General features: G+C 36.0%; 1 long non-coding RNA gene across 1 annotated transcript in view; it reads left to right on the forward strand.

Annotated features, from left to right (window-relative positions):
- Nucleotides 1-23,953, forward strand: part of LOC135970392 (uncharacterized) — a 95,004-nt gene that overhangs the window by 41,514 nt on the left and 29,537 nt on the right. The window contains exon 2 of the long non-coding RNA XR_010586068.2: nt 13,195-13,329. This is a non-coding gene — a long non-coding RNA (uncharacterized lncRNA). The remainder of the gene's footprint in view (nt 1-13,194; nt 13,330-23,953) is intronic.

The raw sequence follows: 23,953 nt of genomic DNA on the forward strand, positions 1-23,953 counted from the left end.
TTGAGATGGATTATGTAAACTGAAGTTTAGATGATCTTGAGTTTTAAATTTATTTTTTTCTAAATGGAGGTGGTAGTATGATTTTAAAAGTAAAAGACCTGTGAATCTAAAGTAATATTAAAGATATTTATATTACATGTATGCAACCACAAAATAACTCCATAATATACCAAATTAAAGAGGTAATTAGAAAAAGGCATCCTGTAATAAAAATATAGTACCCTGTCACAGCATCATACTTTCCCCTTGATTATATTATGTATATGCTATGATATTCACAAATTACCTAATAATCAAAATTCTTTGAATTGTTTTGAATACATCTATATGTTTCTCAACAGCACTCTCAGCAAAGCACCATTATTACTTTGTTAAATACTACTTTTGCCTACTTGAGCTTAACAAACAAATCTAATGGTATGAAAGAATTTAATTTCAGAGCTGAATGATAATTTATTAGACACTGTTGATTCACACAATTCAAAGTTAATTATGTTTGGAAAAATTAGGAGTAGAGAAATTTTGTTTTGTTGAGCTATAGCTTTTATGAAATTTTATATTCCGATTAAACAAAACTGATAGACAAGATATATAACAAATTATAATATTTACAGGAGATGTTTTGTGTGTACATGTGTATGCCTAATCATATCATATTTTAGACTCTAATTAAGTCACACTTGGTAGATTTTGTATACTTCATGAAGAACTTGTGTTTCATTTTTTTCAGTTTTTCTTCCTTGTTACAATTGAAGGTGAAATTCTCAATTATCATTTCCTATTTTTTCCTATTGTTTCTTTTCTCATATTATAAAAATTTAGTGACTTTTTTTGGCTTAAATTCACCAGACCAGCAAAAATGTGTAACAAATCACACTTCTAAAGAACGTTAAAATCAGCTTCCCAAGATGTGAATGTGTGTTACATCTCTTCCATACTGTTGTCTCTCCTAGTCAAGCTTTAAATAACAGTGGAAACTCTTACTTTTGTTATGTCATAAATAGAGTCATAATGAAACCATTTCAGCTTTCAGAAAACACAGGAGACAGCATATTATATCCATAACTTTTTCAAAGGACCCATGGCAAGAGTTTGAATATTTGTTGACACATTCCTGTATTTTAAATGAGCAAAACCACCCTGGGATGTAAGTATAAAAAACAAGAGAAACAAAAAGAATACATTCTGGAGAGTATGCTTATCACGGGTCCACAACCTTGCATACGACTTCCTTGAGTCTTTAGCGGAATTCCATGGTAATTCTTCAGATCTCTTTGTTCACCCTGAACATCATTTATCCCTATGATCAGAACTGCCAATTTTTGAAGCAGTTGGATCCCTTCATTAATATTCTTTCAATTATTAAAGCTTCTCTACATACCTATCTACTCCATTTCAGAGCTGCCATAATTAACGGCAGCTTTTTATAATGGTACTTTTAGCCGAATAATGAAAACAGTCATTTTTACTTAAAGTAGCCTCATCAATAAAATAGAATAAAATTCATAGTGTTATGTACTTTCTTTGAAAACTGTAAGCTAATATTATTTACAATTTAATGTGTTTATTGAAATTTGTTTAATTGCCTTTGTCTTCTTTATTTATGTACTTTTTTTTCTGTTTGTCTTAACAAGAAAGAGACCAAACCCATTTCATCAAAGAAACTTAACTTTTTGATGAAATGCATATTTATTTTGGTTTATTATTTAAAGACTTGTCTGCTTTCCATTAGATCTTCTGGTTATTTATGTCTGAGATTTTAATTTGCATGCTTTTCACTTCAGTTAAATTGTTTTGAAGGTTAGAGAAAGATGATGAAATAAATCTCTGGCAATTGGAAAATCTCTACAGAAGAACATGATCATTTTTGATTCCTAAGTTCTATAGCCATGGGTCTGGAGCTTGGCCAGACATCCTCTAGTACTTACAATGCTTACTGTCTTCCCTTGCTTGTCTTAGTGGTAACCCATCATGCTTCAGTGCTACACAGAGCATCCAGCAGACACAAATGTTCAGGCCACAAAGCTGAGTTCTTGTACCTGGTTTCACTAATGGGACTTATATTTTGCTGTAAGCATGCTGGGAGGGTCTAATCTTTTATTCAAAAGGATAAACTTCTTCAGTTTAAAATTAAATGTTATTGGTCATAAAATACCACACATCTCCTCATTGTCTTTTAAAATAGAAATGAAGATTCTGTTAAACATTTAAAAGATACCCAAGAATGGCTGCTGATAAAAAAAAGGAGATTGAAGCAATAAGGGTAATAAAAATTCAAATATAAATTAGTAGAATAAGGTTATTTCAGATAAAAGAATGATTGTCTGAATTATAGGATGTGGCACGTGGGATGGATCTTTTTAATACCACATACTCTTTTAGAGATGTGGTAACCAAGATATCCTTGGCTGTTGAACTTCAAAACTCCTAGCTAGGTAGAGCAGTGTCTTGCATTTTGAGGATTCTCAATTCATAAACTTGCCTTACATTAGTGTTGAGGTCCTTTGTTTCTTTCCATGAAACTCTGTCCCTCAATGCAACAGTACTACCTTCAACATACAAACAGCATCATGGGTTCTAGGCCTCCAAGGCCAGTATCTTAAATCTAGCTCAGCTTTATAAAAATCAAAAGGCAATCTGAAGGACTGGGTCCATCTCAGTCATCAGTCTGGTGATTATGACCAGGTTCCCTGGTCATTATATGACCTGGTTCTCTGTGTACACATCAGATAATAATTAGAAAACGATCACCAAATTTTTCTAGGAGCCTTACTTATAAAAAACAACAACAACAAAAACGTATTTTTCAATGGTTTCCTTGGAGTTAAGCATCTTGGGGTGAAGGGTAAAAATTACTTAATTAAAAAATAGCTTTAAAAACAACAACAACAAACTAAAGCATCATCTGGGCATTTAGGAAAAGAAAAGGAGATGCGGCCCGGCGGGGTGGCTCAAGCCTGTAATCCCAGTGCTTTGGGAGGCCGAGACGGGAGGATCACGAGGTCAGGAGATTGAGACCATCCTGGCTAACATGGTGAAACCCCGTCTCTACTAAAAAAAAAAACAAAAAAAACTAGTCGGGCGAGGTGGCGGGCTCCTGTAGTCCCAGCTGCTCGGGAGGCTGAGGCAGGAGAATGGCGTGAACCCGGGAGGCGGAGCTTGCAGTAAGCGTGAGATACGGCCACTGCACTCCAGCCTGGGCAACAGAGCAAGACTACCTCTCAAAAAATAAAAAAAAAAAAAGAAAAAGAAAGAAAGAAAAGGAGATGCATGAATCCCAAAAATGTAGCTTCCATAAAGTAATAGATTACTGTTATCTATTCCCAATATTGCTATAATTATATCAGAAAGTTTTAAACTGTATTATAGTGTCATGCATATGATATAGACATTATATGGACACACATTTTTCCCCTTTAAATAAGATTATATGAATTAACTCAAGTACGATTTGGAAAGTGCTACTAAAATTAACACATCCTTTGAAAATGGCTACTGGAAGGTAAACTATTAAATCTTATTCACTTAATTTGTTGCCTTATTTAGATCTTGTTTTGGATCCTCATTAAGCAAGGCTAACCTGATCAACCAGCTGGTGATAATTAAGTTCTACTTCACCACTGGCATTGCAGATGGCAGCTGTTATCCTAGTCATCCATCCAAACAAAAAGGATGGCAAAAAGCCCTCCCAGATCAATTATAAAATAAATTCATTTTCCTCTCTTTTTCTTCCGGGAAAAAGAATTTCAGCCTAAAAGGCCAACAACTTTTATTTTTAAAATTAATTATTTAGAGCAAATTCACCCCAGAAATGCAGAAAAGAGAAAGATTATTGGCATGTCCCTGAAATTAGAATTTATCTTGTCTATCAAGAGAGCAAGATAAACTGAAAAATTTCCTTTTAATCATACTTTCTTGATTAAAGATAAGTTCTAACTTTAGGAATATGTGTGTGTGTATATACAGATAGATGAGTATTTCTTTGAAGATTTTACATACCATGTAATGGACTTTGCTATAAGTATTTATCTCTACTGCTCAACTATTATTATTTATTTAATATTGTTAAATTTTCTAACCGTAATGTATGGTGTCCCACCAGTGGCCTGTTAAGATTTCACTTGTCAGGGACTTCAACTATAGAGATTGTATAAAAGGCCACAGGCATCCAGAAATCTAAGAATAAAACACTAGATAAGAGTGTTTTCTTTTCAGGTAGCATTAGTTACCCCTGGGATCATGCGGAGGGAAGATTGCTTGTTTATTCCGGTGCTACAAGTGCAATACATTTAGGGGTGCTACGCAGTCATGGGCCAATTAGGCAGCAGCTGGAATCAACGGAGGTTTTTCAGACAGAAGCTAAAGGGTCCATTGAAGCCATGCTGTTCCACGAACTCTAGAAAGGCTGCTTCCTCAGAGAAAATCCTTCTCTCCTTATCCGCCCTGTTTTTTAAAACTGAAGTGCAGTTTCTGTGGAATTTCCCCCTGCAGTACAATTATGGAGTCTCATTCTGAAAGCATTTGACTCTATAATAACAGCAACAGCAGCCTCAGCAGTTAGATAATGGCCTGAAATTTGAGATCGGGAAATGTTTTTCTAGCAATGGCTGATAATGGATAATAAACAGTGGCTTTAGATTATATGAGACTGCTAGGGATCAATATACTGAAATGCTTCTTAGCATTGATGCTGTTTTTACTGACAGAATGAGCACTGCTGTTCATGTTAGTAGCAGCATGAACAGCAGACTGCAGATGTGGAAAATTAAGGAAATTTGAGGGTCTCAAATCCCCCCAAAATTCATGTTTCAACATGTAGTAGAAATGAGTAAAAGCCCCAGAAGGCATAAATTTTATTAAAATACCTTAAATGGCTAATTCTAGAGTCAATGACAAATTAGAACCAGTAAATTAACTTGTGCTAGACTGCAGTAGATTATTTTACTGAACTTTGATCTCTGCTTTTGTGTTTTGCTACTATACCTAGCATATATGTGTTTCAGTTGTGCCTAAATTTCAGCAACCTATGATTTGTGTGTGCTTTCTTTTAATATTTATAAAATTGTTGCAGTAGGTAGCTAGGCACACATATGCAGAACAGGAGAGTGCCCCCCACCAAGAATGTCAGGCAACAATCAGTTTGTTGATGGTCAGGCGGTTGTTAAACTGTCTCTGTAAAATAATAATTGGTCACAGCCAGTGTCAAGGAAAAATAGTCTCCCAATAGATAGAAAACACCTGAAGCTGGTGATTAGCAGCTTCCTGATACAATCTCAGGAGTTGGATGAGCAGTCCCAAGCATGCGCGCTAAGAGGCAAACTGGCAGAGTTTACCTGGCCTATGACCTTCCTCTAGAACACTCGACTGGTAAGGGAAAAACGCCTCAAGTGAACATGTGCACAACTTCAGTAAACACACTGGACATGTGGCCCCTCCTAGGTTCTGGCAGGCCACTGCACATGCAAATAGCCCACTCCAAGAGAAGAATCAAGGGAGAAAAAATGCAAACCCCAGGACCAGGCCAATGTACAAAAATCCAAGTCAAGAACTGAATGGCACACTTGGATGTCTCAAGTTGCCAGCTTGGCCTCTTCCAAGTGTACTTTACATCCTTTCATTCCTGCTCTAAAACTTTTTAACAAACTTACTCCTGATCTAAAACTTGCCTTGGTTTCTTCCTCTGCCTTAAACCTCCTCTTGCTCCTCAGCCAGATTATTTCCTCTGATGAGGCAAGGATCAAATTTGCTGCAGACCCATTGGATTTGCTGCTGATAACAAAGTCACACTAGAAGTCGTATAATATTGATAAATGACAAAGCTTCAAGTGTAAAAAAGTGCTGATGGATCAAATGCTTAAAAATTTGATATGGTTACTGTATTATCTTACATAATACAGTTGAATGCAACATAGTTCTTAAAGTATTTCCCATCCTCCCCACCCCAGTATTAAATCACTTATTATGAGATCACTAGATTGACCGTTGTATGCCTTGTATTAGGCAGCTTCTTTTTTTAGTAATGTGGCACATATTATTTTAAATTATTTAGACAGACATTGAGAAATAGGAGCATATAATCTTCTGCAAAAATAATGAATTTGATAAGCAGAATTACATAAAATAATACTGGAAAATATTGGAAATCAAGTCTTAGACTATTGACTGTTACAATTTCTTTTCACTTTTTTTTAAACTTTTGTCTCTTCTTTACCTTCTATCTTCTATTGTTTAATTCACCTTGCCTTCATCCCCTGATTCTTTCTTCATGTACTTGCATGTGTGGGTGTATGTGTGTTTTAATTCTTCTGAAATAAAGTGTGTAGTGAAGACGATTTAAAGGGTCAGATTCCAGTTGCATAAAACCTCTTCAAGAGAATTACTGGGTATCAGAACCCGGAAGGGTGCTGTGGTGATCCTAGAGACCCCACCTTCATAAGGCTCTTGGGGCAGAGCCCTGCCAGGCACTTGCTAAGTAATAGCCAAATGGCCTTTACCTGGCTTCAGTCAGACCAAATAGTGCGGCACCATCCAATGCTTTGCAGAAACCTGAGAGAGCTGTTTCAACATTGGACTTGCTTATTGTTTGTTTTTCTTCTGTGTAGAACTCTAACCAGTGAAGAGAAGAGAATTAATAAAACAGCCAAGTGCGTTTCAGCACACCAGATAGGCTGGAGAGACCATAGTCAACCTCTTACCTGGAGATGTGTCCTGCATGTAGCCACTTACCGTAGAGTACTGTACCTTAGAGATTGATTTAAAGATCAACACTTTTATTTACTATAAAATAGAAAATAACCCCTTGTTAAATGTAGAAATGAGGTTTCAAAGAAACTGTATGCTTAATGCTCCATAGAAACATGAAACTTTGGAAACTATTGAATAGATGGCCTGTTTCTATTTTATGTATAATTTCAAGACTTAAAAAAATTCCAACCAGATTAGTTGTGAACCATGGCATTTTCCAAATATTAATTTATTCTCTGCCTCAGAGTTTACTAGCATCCACCTCGTAAGGCTTTTGAGGATTTAATAAATTAGTACATTTATAATTGCTCAGAACATTGTCTGTCACAGAGTATTCAAAAGTATGACCTGTTGCTATTTGTTATGACCTATGTGCTCATAATGTTAACTACAGAGGAACTTACATAATTGATATATTTATTAAATAACTTTTAATATAAATAACATGTATAAAATACAATAAAATCAGCTAACAAGAGAATGGGAGTAAATTATTCTTTCTTGGGTTGGAGGCAAGTGCTGGAAAGCCTTCATGTGAGGTAATATTTGAGTAGGGTTTCCAAGGATAGATAGAAGCTTGCTAAGTAGACAAAGACAAGATTAACTTTCACTGCAGGTCAAATAACATTACTCTGTGTTTAGAGACAGCCAGTGTTTCCCTCATATTTGCTTGATAAATGTTTCTATTTTAATGTGTACACACATCACCTGAAGACCTTGTGAAAGTTGCAGATTCTGATTTAGTAGATCTGAGTCAGGACCTAATATTTTGTACTTCTCAGGCTCTGAGTATGAAGACACTAGATTATTATAAAATCATCCGTTGGTACAATATACTTCCCCAATTATATGGGGACCTCCGCAAATACCAAAATCTGAGCATACTTAAGTCCCACAGTCAGTCATGTGAAACCTAGAAATGCAAAAACTTGACCCACCATCTAATTGGGTTTTGCATTGAATAAAGTATTCAATACTTTATTTTCAATGTGTGTTTGGTCAAAAAAAGTCAATGTATAAGTGGACCCACACAGTTCAAACCTGTGTTGTCCAAGAGTCAAATGTAATCTCATCTTAACATTGTTTTTAGATACTGTTAACTTATTTTATAAAAAATGTGTATCCTTAAAGCACAAAATAGAAAATAATGCAGAACTGTCAATACTCACTCAAATCTTGATGTGAACTGATTAACAATCTCTGGTGGATCTTATTTTAGCAGTTGTTAACCTGGGGTGCATGAATGAGTTTTAGGTGTCTGTGAGTCCCTCAAATTGTAGACACACTTTTGTGTGTCTGTAAGCTTAATGGTTTTTCATGGAAGAGGGTTCATATTTTTCAACTGTTTTTCATGATGTTCCTCCTCTACCTGACTCATATGAGTGGAGCTTCTGGTATTCTATTCTTAGTCATTTGAATACACATCTCTTGGAGCTGTGTTGAGCTGTGGTCAACTGCCTTTACTGACTTATCTATGGTTTTCTAAATAGAGATCTAGAAGTCACTTTGCTAAAGTTGCTTTGGACAGATTCAGTGGGATATACAAACAACAAATCTAAGAGTTTAGTCAGTAATTTGTTCTAATAAGATCCACTATATCTAGCCCTACTGGGCTATGAAGGCTACTGAGACTTAGCCCTATCACATCAATGAGACAGTAGGGGTGTATTCAGGAACCTGGGAGCTAGACTAAATAAAAGTGGGCTTCTTTTAGGCCTCAGAAGTGAGAGAGATGGGCTTATAACTTGGGAAGACAAGGATTTAAGAAAGGTTTTAAATGAAGGGTTTCTTAATAGTAGTTTTCTTCCACTGGGACCCAAAATGCCTACTTGGAATTGGAAGAAAATGCTCATAATACCAGTGGTGTTTGAGGAGGCACATTTATAATCCAAGGCCCTCACAGCATACCAGAAACTGATGGAAACTTTTTTTGAGAGACACTATAATCAGAGGACAGGTGGGACAAGAGCCAGGGCCCTCTCCTGGTTCCAGGTCTTGTTTCTGAGGACTGAAAGCTTACAATCCAAACCACAAATCTGAAGGTCTCTGGCATCCTTGGCCTGACTGAGCCAATGCCTGCCATGAGCTCTGCTCAGGTGAAGGGTGAGCAGCAACAGGCAGTGCCAGGATTGTCAAGTGGCAGTGGCATTGTGGGTTATGTTCAGAGCCTGCAGCTATAGGGAGAAGTATGGTCTTGCTCCTGCAGATGAGTTCTGGAAAGAACTGGATGGCTTGTCAGGGTTCTAGTCAAGTCAAATGACCCAAGGTTTAGTGAAATGCTTTAGTTTCAACTGAGAAAACTCGAGGATAAATCAAGAATAAAGATGAATATCTCGTTATATATATTTTATACACAGGAAGTCAGAAAGAAAGGCTACGGCTTAGCGAGCATGCAAATTAATATTGGCTTTTCCTAGATCTACTGAATGCGATCATGAAGGCAGCAGTGGGTAATTCTGAACCTCAAGCACTGAGGAACTAGAGCTGCTGATATATGGCCAGACTTAATTAATATTGAGCTGAAGCCGAGACAGGGCTGGATACGCTGGCTGAAGAGCTTCAATGCATGCGTTTAGTCAGACCAAGGACAGGGCGCCTGCTGGTGTGTGATAGGAACATGAATGCTACCTAAGCACATTTTCTATTTGAGTTGTATCCTGGTAACAATTACAGAATCTATAATGCATAAAATTGACTTCTGATTCTGTAATCATGTGTTCACTTGAGAAGAGGCAGTGAGATTTTACAGCCAGTGCTTAGGACAGGTGCTAGAATCAAGGAAGTGAGAATCATTTGTAATGTCTGGGTTCATGTTAGACTAGGTTCATATTGAGACTCTCAGTAAGAATGAGGATTATTTGCTAGTTGTGATGAGGGCAGCACAGAGCATGGCATGAAAACATTTAGCCTATCAGTTATAGTCCTTTTTTCATTTAATTAACATTTATTCAGTGCTTCAGTATATGGTCACAACACTATCTTAGATTTTGATAGTAAAATAGCTAACTAAACAGTCAGACAAAGGGACAGGCAGTCCATGAAGACAAGACAAAATCCACATTTCAGGACAAACAAATATCATGACTCTAAGTGTTATAAGTGTTATAAGGAAAACACATACACACACGCACTCACACACAGTATTAGTTCATTCTCATAAGGCTATGAAGAAATACCTGAGACTGGGTAATTTATAAAGAAACAGAGGTTTAATGGACTCAGAGTTCCACATGGCTGGGGAGGCCTCACAATTATGGCGGAAGGCAAGAGAGGAGCAAAGGCATGTCTTACATGGCAGCAGGCAAGAGAGCATGTACAGGGGAACTGCCCTTTATAAACCATCAGATCTCATGAGACGTATTCACCATAATGAGAAAAGCATGGGAAAAACCCACCCCCATGATTCAATTACCTCCTACCAGGTCCCTCCCATGATAAGTGGAGATTATGGGAGCTACAATTCAAGATGAGATTTGGGTGGGGACACATCTGAACCATATCACATACACACACACAGACACACACACAGACACAATTCTGGGCTAGTAAATCAGTACTAAAGGGGCTCTTCTAGGGTGGTCAAGGGAGGCTTGTAAGGAGGTGACAGAAGCCAAATTATATTTCCTCCCTTTGGTTTTCACTGTTCTTTCATGGCAGAGTCCTTGCTGGTAGACAGATCTGGGGTACAAGTCAATCAGGAGGGCGGAGTGTCAGTCCTACAAAGAAGCTGTAGTGCTGAGAGGGCAATAAGATGGATACTGAGGTTGGACACCTGGGCAATAGGCCAGACTTTTGGATGGGCCCTATCTATGGCTGGGGATAGGGAGAATTTCCCTTTGGGAATTGAGGGGCCAGGGACTTAGTCCCTCAGTCAGTGGAGACAGTGTGGGAGGGTGAGTAGCAGGTGAGAGCCTAACTGGCAACTATGGAGGGATAAAAGTATCCAGATCAAGGGAGCGTCTCTAGCATGCATTCAGCTTCCCTTCTTGGATGATACCCCTGAAAAATCTGAGAAGCTGTAGGATAGTCAAATGTGACCTTCCAAAAGTTGCTGGTATCACTCAAATTGATACCAAACACTAATCTAATCTAAAAAGTAATCTAAAACTCATAAATGTGTGTCGCTGAATTCATTAAAAGGTCCTGGATAGTTATTTAAAACCATTCTCTGATTAATAGACTTAAACCTTACCAATGAGAGAGAGAGAGAGAGCAAGAGGGAGAAAGAGATCGAGAGAGAGAGTGAGAGAGAGAGAGAGACTGTGTGTGTGTGAGAGAGAAAACTGCAAAATTTGTCTTTGATGACTAAAGTTAGCAGAATAAACTCATAGGATAAGTCAAGTCATCTTCTCGAACTATGGTTTTATTTTATTTTACAAATGAAAAAAAAAAAAACTCTTTAAAAACTTCTCCTCGTGCAAGAAAAACTTCAAAATCTGAGAGAAATGACAGGTATTTTAAGACTAAAGTTTGATTAGAAATGTGATAAGATAGAGGTAGTTCTCAGGAACAATGGAGGAAATTTGAAAATACTCCCTCTGAACTCCAGAAATAGAAATGCAAATCTGAAACTGTCGCTGAATGATTTAAAGAAGTTGAACAAACTTAAGGTAATCATATTGCAGATCAGGCAATTCTGAGGTGAAATTAAGGATGGGAATCATATGAAAGAGGAAAAGGTCAGAGAAGAGAAGCAAGAGTAGAGAAATAAAAGGCAAAAGAAAATCATAGCTTGAAAGAGGTAGAACAAAGGCCATCTTCCCTTTGCGCTTAAGTAAAGTATGTCCTCCTGTTGTCTTCTAGGGTAGGGGCAAGAAGCTGATCTAGAAGCCAGATGATTTGATGTTTCTGTTTATCCATTTTACCCAAAATGTTGATTTCCCATCTCTTCATCCAGTTTTCTTCCGCTTCTAGTTTTTTTTTTTCTGGTTATCCTGATCAATTTTGATTTTCCTTTTCCTGGAGTGTTCATAGAGAAGATACAGCTTAGACTGCCAGATAACTGGGTCGTCAGAATAAAATCTAGAATAGTTTCATATGTATATACTGTATTTTAAAGTAAACTTGGAAGTTGATTCAATTTCACACTTTCAATCAAATGGCACTATTGTAATAGAGAACCATTATGAAGAAGCTACAGAACTTCAAGCTCGGATGTCCTCAGCTTCGATAAATTGAGGTTTGCAATACACCAACCTTAAGTCTCTTTCACTAAAACACCTTTTCTCATTCTGACCAGAGTGAGCATACTTATCCTCAACTGTGAAGAAGCTAGATTAAATGGTCTAGGGTTTGCTGTGTCTTGGGGAAGCTCCATGTGTGCATCTCACATGCCACCCTTCTTGACACTGTGTTAGTCAAGTCCTTTTGCCTGTACTTCTGTTTTGGTTTCTGATGAGAACTTTACTTTTCTGTGACAAGGTTGATACATTGTTGAGAAGTTCAGTAAACTTACAGAGGCTCTGACTTTCAGCCTATGTCTCATCTTTTGTGGGTCCTTCCTCTCAGGAGAATACACAAGACATTATTCCCTGACGTGCCTTTTGAGGCTCTGTAAGAAATGAACACTTTACCAAAAACCCCTTTGTTGCCTGCTGCTTGAAAGTGAGAATTACCACTGTGGGGGAAATTACAGCTCAATGGTTCTCCACTCTGACTTCACATTAAAAATACCTGAGGCACTTAAAAAACAATGCAGATACCTCAGCTCCCAGTCCAGGAAAGTTAATCAGAATCACCTGGATATAGGTAGTTTCGAAAGCCCCAGGTGATCCTCATGATTTGCCACAACTGAGAATCATTGCCTCTGTTAGTTGCTCTGTCTGTCTAATTGAAGTAGATTCTCTCAGGTATTGCTGAATAAGGACCAAGTTTACTCTAGCTCACTATTTCTGTAGAAATTGAGATTCTATGATGATTGCTAGAGGTAACTTTTAACAAGTTAAAAAATTTCTAGTTTGATAAGTTTTTTTTTTGTTTGTTTGTTGGTTTTTTTTGCAAACATGGTGTGGTGATTTTTAATGTAATCTACTCCAGTTAAAGACTATGACAATCTACTATTTATTATCACTATTCAAACTCATGAATAATGAATAGTATGTAACAAATCAATGTTATATGCTTTACTTTAGCACCCAGGAAGCTCAAAACCAATCTATCTGGATATAACAACTCTGAACAGCATAGCCTGATCATCTATATGACTTTGACACCATTCCTTTCCCCAACATACCACCTATTCTAATTTATATTATCCTAAATGTTTTTCTCTTATTTTTCTATTTTATTGATGGATTTCCTATCAACTGTCATAAATTTTTAATGGAATGAAATAAAGTACGAATAAATCTTTAAAAAAAAAAAAAGAAAAAAAGAAATTGAGATTCTAGTAACCACTATCAGGAGATCTATATTAGGTCAGTTCACTCAACCCTGGTTTTCCTATTTCAGCTTCCCTTGCAACTCCGTCAGTGGAAGCCAAGTTGGGGTAGACATGGCACAAGGACAGCATGGAAGAAAGAAAAAAATGCATCCCCTTTTTTGTTGTTATTTTCTCAACAGTCTCTGGAAGAAAAGAAAAAGAAGGTAAGTGTGAATAAAACCTTTGCAGCTTTATCCAAAGTGTTAGAATCTATACTCTATATTTCTTGTTGGATATAAACTAGGGCAAATAACACCCTCAGAGAAGTGTTTCTTTTCTTGTTGCCAAAAATGTAAAACCAGGATAAAAGGTACAAAGTTTTCTACGTGAGGTTTGGAGACAACTCACCTGTTAATTTCCTGCTCCTGTTGGCTTACTTGCCTAGCCTTCTGACTTCTGCTGCCTATAAAAAAGTCATATATGGGCATTTGCAGTTTTGATGAGGTAAAATTTTAGAATACTCTGGACAAGATACCCTCACAAAGTAAAATGTTGGGGTTCATCAGTTTCCGTTCGGATAAGCTGAAGGGAAATATTTGAAGGTAATTTAATTTCCAGAAATAAGAGTTCAAGTGTGATCATTAGGTCAGTGTAGAAATTAAACTTATTCTTTATAACTTATTAAGTACCATGAGAAATGTCTAGGAGTGGATGCAGATAATTTTACAGTGACTTTTATCAAAAAGGTATTCCAAGTACCACTCTTTAGGGTCTTTAGGAATGAAAACGTAGGTATGAGGCATTCTCACCTGGATTGTAATGGTTCTGATAAAATGGCATGGAGGTGTAGAGATTTGAAAAGGAGCAAATACCACCCAGTTGCTTTTTATTAGGGTTATTGAACTGTACCTGGTAAAAGGAATAACCAAGAACCCTTTATGAAGCTCTGGGAAGTCACTTGAGTGAAGCCAAGAAAACTACCTCATTTAAAAAAAGCACACATCCTGAAAGAAAATCAGATGAAAGATTATGTTCTCTCTCAAATGGTATCTGGTTAGCAGGGCCTGAGGCAGAAACTCAACATTGAAAACTAACACAGACAGATACCCTGCCACCCTTATCCTGGAGGAATTTCTAATTTCAAGAACAGCAGACCCGGACTGAAATCAGCTTCTGTATCTCCTCAGTGAGCAGCAGTTACTCTTATCCAACAAATGTTTGTAGAATACATGAATTATATATAAGAATATATATAATTATATAAGAGAATGAATAATGAGATAAAAAACCAAGAAGGCACTTTAACCCTGCCACATTGGTAATATCAATCAAATGTCTTCAATTATTTCCTACCCTTTGATCTAGCAATTATACCTTAGGAATCTGTTCTAAGGATATAAAAAACACAAATTTATGTGAAGTATCTTCTTAACAGCATTATTCATAATATTAAAACTTTACAATATTGGATTAAATCTAATTGTTCAATAATGTGAAAATAATTAGGTGATTGCATATTATGTTTCTGAAAGCTGTATAATATAAAAACCCTCATTTTCTACTAAGTGGAAAAAATAAATGTATATACACATTTTTCTTATAATTAAAGAAATAAGTGACTTTTCTATCTGTCTACAAAAGACGAAAAAGAAATATGTCACCATGTTGACAGTAGATATCTGAGTATTTGGATAATAGAGATTGTTATTGTCTACATCTTGCACAAAAAGTTTTATGCTACTTTTTTATTTGGAAAAAACTGGAGATGTTAATTTTAAGAAGCTCTTTTTATATCTTGAGATTGTAGATAAAGATATTGTACAAAGATTCCTCTGATACAGTTCAATCAGAGTATTTACCATGTGGTAAGCACTGTGTGAGGTTGTAGATGGTACTGAAGTTTCTTCAGAGGGTGTCTGGGGGCAGAGAGCTAGCTATAAGCACGAAAGTCCATTTAATGTATGCTAAATTGAAAGGCCTGATCAAAGTACTGGGGAGGGACAGAGTAGATTGAGGTATATGAGCTGCTGTAGGCAGAATGACCTCAAGAATGTTGAAGCTGATGGAATTTCAAAGAACAAGGTGTTATAAAGAACAAGGTGTTATAAAAAACAAGGTGTTACAGGCAGGGCCGGTGGTAGAAGTAGAAACAAACACTGAGTGAGCTATGAAAAAAAGAGAAGGCAAATCTGAATGGAGATTGCATGTTGGGGAATAGTGGAAAATAAACTTAGATAATTTGGGGGAAGTTGGATTTTGAGCAGGGTTATGAATTGGCAAGAGAACTGATAATGCTGTGTGTGTTCAATGTAAGAATGAAATAAGTAAGGCAACTAAGTCAGTTGTTGCAATTTCTCAAGGACTAGGGGAAATGAAAGAGCCAGACTGAGTGGGATCTACTCAATTGATGATACACAAGCTATAAATAGTCACCATCAAATGGTTGTTGGGAGAAAACACAATCTGCAAGACGAAAATTGGAGAGGGTAAGGCCAGGCTCTTGCCTGCAATCTCAGCACTTTGTAAGGCCAAGGTAGGAAGATAACTTGAGGCCAGGAGTTCAAAACCACCCTGGGCAACATAATGAGACCCTGTCTTTACAAGAAAAAGATATAAATTGGGCAGAATAAAAAGAATAAGCCTTTTAGGTTGTGAGTTAGAGGAAAAAGAGGTAAAGAACACAAATGAACAAGGCAAACACATGAGGAAGTGTGCTCTTGGCTAAGGAGTACAAAAATTCAAAATAGCAGAGTGATTCAACTCATTCATCTGAGTGCCTCCCAGAAACCATATTGCTGCTTTAAACGTGGAAACTGTAACTGACTGAATGAAACGTTGTGTTGTTTGCATTCTGTTGCCATCTGCTGTGAAAGCAAGGCCCTGAAGGTTTTACCTACAAAGAAAAACTTAAATTCATAAGATGTTTTGGAAATTTTTCTCAAAAATAAACTACAAAATTTTCTCAAGAGCTCCAAAGAATGTATAATGACAAGTAAACAAGGCAGAATTAAAAAGAAAGAAAAATCTTGGGAAGAGTTACAGGGATATGTTAGTGGCATCATTGAGAAGGAAGAAGGCAGATTTGTAATGATGAGTGAATTAAATGGAAACATAATTTATCTTTATTCATAGTATCTCAGATAAAACAGAATTTTTAATTAAACATACAATTATTACAGAAAAGGCAAGAAACTCTGTGCCTTGAGATGAGAGAGAAAGTAAATGGGATGACACAGGGTCAGGGATCTGCTGTGGGCAGCCCCTGATGCTTTTGTGACTGTTGGTCCAGCTTTTGCACTAGATAGTTCCAGGGGTCTTGAAAAATAGAAATCTGGATCAATGTTGCCATCTGTCCAGGCTTAGTTTTGGCAAGCTGTTAACTTATTGCCTCAGGTCATACATTGATTCCTAGATTAAAGGATTAAAGCACTAATGTAAATACACTAATCCAGCTACCAGGCCCACAAAATGGAGGAATAGGCCTCCAACTTTTAATTTAGTTGTGCTGTCTATTCAGGATATTTAACAAGGGGGCTATTATGTCATGCGTAGTAAGCATTTCTAAAGGCTCTGACAAAGGAAGTCAAGTCTTGTGAAGGGATCTGCCTTATAAAGAAGGTTAAAGTCTACTGAATGGTTTTAATTTTTTAAAAATCTTGTTGAGACCAACTGAAATTAAGTTAATAAAGGGTTAGAAAGATAATTCTGGAAGAGAAATGAACAACAAAAAATTCTGAGTAAAAACTAATTGAACAAATGATGTAAGATATTTTAAAATGCAACCAGCAAAATTAAATGCAAAGATTAAGGCACCCCACTTTTAAATACTCTTAACAAAAATAAATAAAGCATAGAAATTATGTAAAAAGCTACTTTATTTCTCTTGTTTTTTTTTTGAAAGATACATGATATCTGGATATCCTAAAAAAGCATGTGAGTCTGTTGTGATCACCAATAATAGTAATTAATGAGACTTCTGATGGCCATTGATGTCAGGATTAACTGTGTGATATCTGCAAAGCTAGGGAGTATGCCTGAAGAAATATTGTTATTGAACTCCTGGGAATCACTCGTTAATGAGTGTGTGGGTTAAACTACAAGTTTATTACCTGGTACATTTTTAAGGAGAACATTTCTACTAAAAGCACTTGTCCAAAATGATCTGAAGAACATCAATAAAGAACTGTAACACCTCTGCAAAATGATGCATTTATAAACTTTGACCATACATGACCTTATTAGCTATGGCAGTAAGATGTTACTGAGAGTGACAGGCACTAATCACAGTCCTTGTAGAACTGGAAGGAGCTTTAGAAAAGGATCTTTGCCAATTCTTTCATTTTATAAATAAGGGAGCTAAGGCCAGATAGGTTGTCACTTGCCCAAGGTCATATCATTAACTGGTAGTAGAGCTAGGACTGGAATCCCAATATCCAGAGAAATCTTGGATTGACAGTTCTGACATTGATCATCTTTCCTGGATATCCCCTTGCCCTACCCTACCCTGAATCAAGAATAATGTGGACTCTTACCAAAGAAACAACAACAAAAGAGGCTATTGATGAGGGAAAAACAGGTGCAAGAGAATGATAATTTCAAAAGTTATTAAAGGGTAGTGTGTATATATATATGTGTGTATATATATATGTACATATATATACATATATGTGTGTGTGTGTGTATATATTCATATATATGTTTTCCTACCAAATTTAACAATTTAAAATTAAAGACTGAGAGGTGTGTTTATAACACATTTATTTCTCTTTTCTTTTTTCTTTTCTTTTCTTTTCTCTCTCTCTCTCTCTCTCTCTCTCTCTCTCTCTCTCTCTCTCTTTTTGAGATGGAGTCTCGCTCTGTCGCCTAGGCTGGAGTGTGGTGGCGCGATCTCGGCTCTCTGAACCCCCACCTCCTGGGTTCAAGCAATTCTCCTGCCTCAGCCTCCCTAGTAGCTGGGATTACAGGTGCCTGCCACCATGCCCAGCTAATTTTTATATTTTTAATAGAGATGGGGTTTCACCATGTTGGCCAGGCTGGTCCTGAACTCCTGCCCTCGTGATCTGTTGGCCTTGGCCTCCCAAAGTGCTGGGATTACAGGTGTGAGCACTTGTACCCGGCCTTATAACACATTTCTTCAAGATACACAGATTCCTTTAAGATATACAGAATATGGAGGTGACTTAAATACTTGTTATTATCAGCAGTTTCACCATCGTCATGCCATTATCATTTTTTGAGAACTCATAATGTGCCTGGCACTGTTAGATATTTTACAAACATTATATCCTTTGTTCTTAAAACAAGAAGTATGCATTATTTTGTATGTCACAAAAACTGGTCTTAAAAAGCATAAGAAACTTGCTTAAGTAGTATACAGTTACTAAATCATGGAGCTAAGATACAAATCCAGGCATCTTTGGTCTCCAAACTTGTGTTCTAATGACTATTCACATCAGCCACAACTCACCACTGTTAAAATACAAATATTAAGAGAGTGACATAATTTGTCTTTTATAACATCATGGAAAGATTTCAGTATCAGGTAGCATTCCAGAATATCTCGTATTTTACCAACTCCCCTTGCAATACTTCATGCAAAATGTGTACCATGTGGCAAGAAGATGCAAAGTGGTGAGTGGCAGAAGAGAACCTGGAGGTAATTATAGGTAGGGTGAGCAGAGGAGAAGGATCCCAGTATGGAAAATGACCCTTCAGCTGGCCTCCTACGAAATCTGCTCCCCTGTCTCTAGACCCGGATAGTTTCTGAGTAAACGGTGGCTGATTATTAGAAGGTAAGTTTTCTGAAAAAATATTTTAGAACAGTTGTAAAAACTGTTGCTCAAATGTTTTAGTTTGTAGAAAGTTATCAAGATGTTATAGATGCCCCACAGATTCCCATTTAAAAATCTACTACATTCCTAAATTTCAACTATACGGTTTTCAAGTATTTTAATGAGCTGATATGGACAGCTAACCTTATATGAACTCTCCACTCGAGGCTGTGAGCTGCTTCTCTCAGTTGTGGCTTGGCACCTTAGAGATTGCCTTTTTTTTCAGTCAGGTCAGATGTTTTTCAAATATTTGTCATGTTTTATGATATAGAAGTCTGCAAAAGGCATGGTCTATGATCACAGATTTTTTTTAGTCTAGTGGCAAAGACAGACATTGAGCAAATAAATACATGAACAAAGACACAATTGCAAATTGTGCTAAGTGTTATAAAGGAAACACTAAAACAGTGAGTGGTAAAGAAGCATCAGAAGGCTAAGTTCCAGATGAGGTGGGCAGAAGAGAAGGGTCCCTTGGCTTATATTAGGCCTGTTAACATTCAAGTTAAGAGACCTGTATTTCATGAAGGAGGGTGGTGAGAATGCACATACGCTACAGAGAGAATTTGAACTATGACAAAAATAGGTTGGGTTCAGTCTGAAAGAAGGAATATTCTTGGAAGCCAGACATAATTACACACACTTTACATATTGGCTAGCTATATACAATGGTGAAAAACTGAGGAAATAAAGCAAGTATGATATGAAAGCAAAAGGAAATTCCAAGACCTTGTAACTAGTGATGATAAAGGAAAGCTGCATTATCATGGTGCATCATAGCGAGTACTCTAATGATCCATCTTTCATTAATAAAGAGTCCAGTTACATTGCCATTAGCAGAAGACAGCTTTTAAAAGGAAGAGTCTGGAGAAAGCATTCATATTTTTTTAATTCATGCTTTTTCTAAACTATGTGCCTGCCCTTTCAACTAAGAGCAAAAAAGTCTCTGTGGTCTTCTGATGTCTGAGGAAAGGTGAATGTTGGTAGGTGGGAAAAAAACTCTGTCATTGAAACAAAGGCTACTGTATTTCTGGGCCATCTACCAATGACACACTCATTTATTATTCTTGAGACCCAGGCCTGTTAGTACTATTCCAACTAGCAATCCATGAAAAAAATGGAGGATGGATTTAAATTAGAAGGATGCCATCTTCCCTTCAACAATATCTGGGCCCTCTAGAGGCCAATAACTTTTTAATTTTCCATCTGCATTGGTAAAGGGTTAGCACTTCCGAATGTGATAACATTTTCTGAAAAATTAGGGGAGCTGCATCTATACAAAGAACGAGGACTCTAGACCCAGAATTACTTACCTGCAGACCATTCATTCATTCATTCATTCATTCATTCATTCATTCAGATATATCTCATATATTCAATCAACATTTATACCTCGTATGTTTAAGCACTTTTGTTAAGCCTTGGGGATTCAATACAGAACTAAAATCTAGTACAGTAAAATTTAGCATAGCCTTTAAGAACTTCAGAAAGCAGAGACGAAGGCTGCTAAATAAGTAGAAACATTTTAAGGGTAGAAACGAAAAATTGCACCTGATAGAGTTTGACAAATAAGACTTTATTTAAGGCTGTTGCAATAGGGAAGAGATATTGAACTTAATTCTACTGAAACAGGCAGGAGAGTTTCTAAGCTCTGGGACAAACCAATGAAAAAGTACTGGAGGATATTAGTGGCAAAGTTGGTCAACGTAATTAGGTGATGGGTGTTTGGAATTGGTGCTCAGGGAAATTAGGCTCCTCCCCTCCCACAGAGATAGTGATGGGGTGCTATCTTTCTTGATGAGTACATTCAAAGGGTGGTCCCCAAGTCCTTAAAAATACATTGCTGGCTTGTAAACTGGCAAGAGGCTGGGAGAAAATTTTTGTCTCCAGGGGGCAGAGAAAGAATTACAATTTCAAGTATTCTGAAACAAATGTTCTAAGAAAAGGGAAGTCAGGGGCCAATAGGAAGAAACCTGTTCAAAACGTATTCAAGCTGATGGGAAGGAACATGAAGGCTGTCTTGATTAGTACAGAGTAATCAATGCAGTGATGGAATATTTATCTCAAGGAACATACAGGAAGATAATAGTTAAGTTATATAGGCAGTATAAGTTAAGATGACTCACAGTGCCATTTAAAAGTTAAAATAAGAGGCAAGGTGGTGTGGTCAAAAGATTTTAAGGTTTTAAGCCTAACTGTTGCTTGTTATAACAGTGTGTAATATTGGATCAGTAACAGTATGTTTGAGCTACTGCTTTTATCTTTGATGGAGAAATGACTGTCTGCTCTACCTAATTCATAGGTTGTGAATATCAAATTCAATAATATTTTCCTATTCACCTGGACCCCATTTAAGTAGTACAGCAGCAAATGGATGCAATAAAGAATTGTTAAATTGTCAAAAGATTCTAAACCTAGCCAGTTTAACAAACATAATGTTTTTAGTTTTCAAATAACTAGAAATTCTCTTTTTATATAAACCATCTCCCCTCAAAATTTTCATTCGGAAATGTATTGCTTTATTTCATTAAACCATCATAATTAGCATACCAAAACTTTTAAAAATAGTATAAAAGAGAAAGCATTTTCATGTTTCAGGTTTTTCTATCAAGAGATTACTACAACATGCCCAAGTGGGGTTTATTTTAGAAGGCAAATGGGTTTATGTTAGGGAACTTACTAATATAATTAATAAATCAGAGAAAAATACTATTTTGAAAAGGCTCAGAAAGGTAATTTTATGATATATAACCACCAGTTCTTATTTTTAAATTATGAAAAAATAGGAATGGACAGTTACCTTTGTAATGAGAGGCTATCTATTGAAGTCAACAGAACTTCATACTTAACCTTGAAGCATCAGAGGCATTTCCATTAAAATCAGAAACAAGACTTAGAGGCACTAACACTACTGTTAGCATTGTTCTGGGAGTAGGAACCAATCAATTGAAACAATTAGCAGTTATAAGAGATAGTATCATTAAAAAAAAAAAGAGGGAAATTATGACTCACAACATTCTTAGACAAATAAGTGTAAATTAAGAGATTCTGCAGAAGATAAATTAGAAATATTAAAAGTTTATTAAATAAACTTATTATAAATGTATAAACAATATAGTTTTATATTGTAGCCAAAAAAAATTGCAAAAATAATTTTAAAATGCCACATTCCAAATGACCTAACAATTGAATTATAAAAAGAAACGCAGAGAGACTTTGTGAAAACAATTACAAATCGATAATGAGGATGAAATTAAATGGCTAAACAAAGAGACATAATGTGTTCCTAAATGAGAAGCTAAATATTAGAAAAAATAAATACATTAATTATTTTCATATTAAGTCATTGAGATAATGTTATTCTAAACAGAATGAAGAGAATATTGAACTTGACAAAGTACTTTGCGAAGTAATAAAGTAGTTATAACATCATAAAAGACATCTACATTATTAAAAATATAACCATACATAACTGAATGAAGAAAACTTTTAAAAATTTTCTCCTTTCTTTCTCCTTCCTAGCCCCACGCATTTTCCCAAAGTGTCCAAACAAACAGAGTAGCTTGAGGTATCTGAAGAAGGGCCACCCCATTGCATGTTACAATGTGCTATCAGTAGACAGTTCTTAAAGTAATATGTTACTGGCATAAGAGGTACTACAACACGATTTAAAAAGATTGACTATGACCAATGTGGTAAAAGGAAGATGATTGAATTTGTTAGGCTTAGGGGAGTGCCTGGCTCTCTGTAAGCAGATTGCTGATTGAATCAGAGTGGATTCGTTGTATGGTGCTGGAACAATGGATCCAGAACAAAAATAAACCTAGAGTCTTTTCATACACCATGCCCCCAACTTATTTCACCAGCTTATTTCACTAACAACCACATGGAAATATAGGTAAACACAATTTCAGAATGGAGATCTTTCTAAGCATAAACTTGGCAGAAGAAATGGTATGGAAAAGTGATTTATTTGACTGAATAAAGACTACCAATACTTTAAAAGTCAAAGAATTAGAAATAATAAACTAAGGGATATATTCAGAACATATATATTAAATGTAGAAGTATTATTTTTCTATGTAAAGATATGTATTGCTAAAATCAGTTTGAAAAATATCACACCAGTATAAAATTCAGAAAATAAAGAGTAAACTAAAAAATTATCTATAAAAGCAAACATGTAAAAATAGGCTTCTTAATAGTTTATAAGGAAAGTAATAAAATTAAAACAAAATACTCTTTCATCTTCTACATTATGACAAGTAACCAACATAACATCTAGTGCTAGACAGTAGCAAAATGGGAGTTTCTCTTGTACACCAGTAGCTTGGATATAAGAACCTACAGGCTTTCTGGAAGCTTAGTTGACAAATTGTATTAGGAGTTTTAAATAACCTTTAGACTAGAAATTTCATAAATAGGAATTTTTTCAAAATGTGTACATTTACATTAGATATAATCTAAATATTCACAGATATGAGAAAGGCTATATAAATCACAGTACACCCTTAGAATAGAATATAAAAATATGTAGTCATGTTTTTAGAGAGTTTTAATGAATGGAGGAATGTTTATAAAGGGGAGCTGAACAAACAAAACAATTAGAATGAAATTAGATATGGTAGAAATACAATTTCATATGGTACATATGTAAATGCATAAGCAAAGACATGCCTGAAATCCACTGAAATAGTAATCTTCATTGTGGGTAAACTTTCATTCTTTTTCCTCTAAAGTGTTCTAATTTTTAAAAGTTACCATTACTTCTGTAGTCAGAAAAGAGTCCTAGCAAAACATAAATGTATTGAGGACTGCTAGTGGTTTGTTTATAAAATGGTTGTTGTCATGTTATTCCAACAACAATTGCAAACATCCTGAAAACATTGGGTAGATATTATATAGATTATGAATAATTTTTCTCTATACTCAGACCAACTATAACCCTAATACTAGCCATTCTGCTTCATAAATAACAAAGCAAGCCACACTTTTTCAAAATTAAAAAAAAATTCCCATT

This window comes from Macaca fascicularis, chromosome 4 (genome assembly GCF_037993035.2).
Source record: "Macaca fascicularis isolate 582-1 chromosome 4, T2T-MFA8v1.1".
NCBI classification, from domain to species: Eukaryota; Metazoa; Chordata; class Mammalia; order Primates; family Cercopithecidae; genus Macaca; species Macaca fascicularis.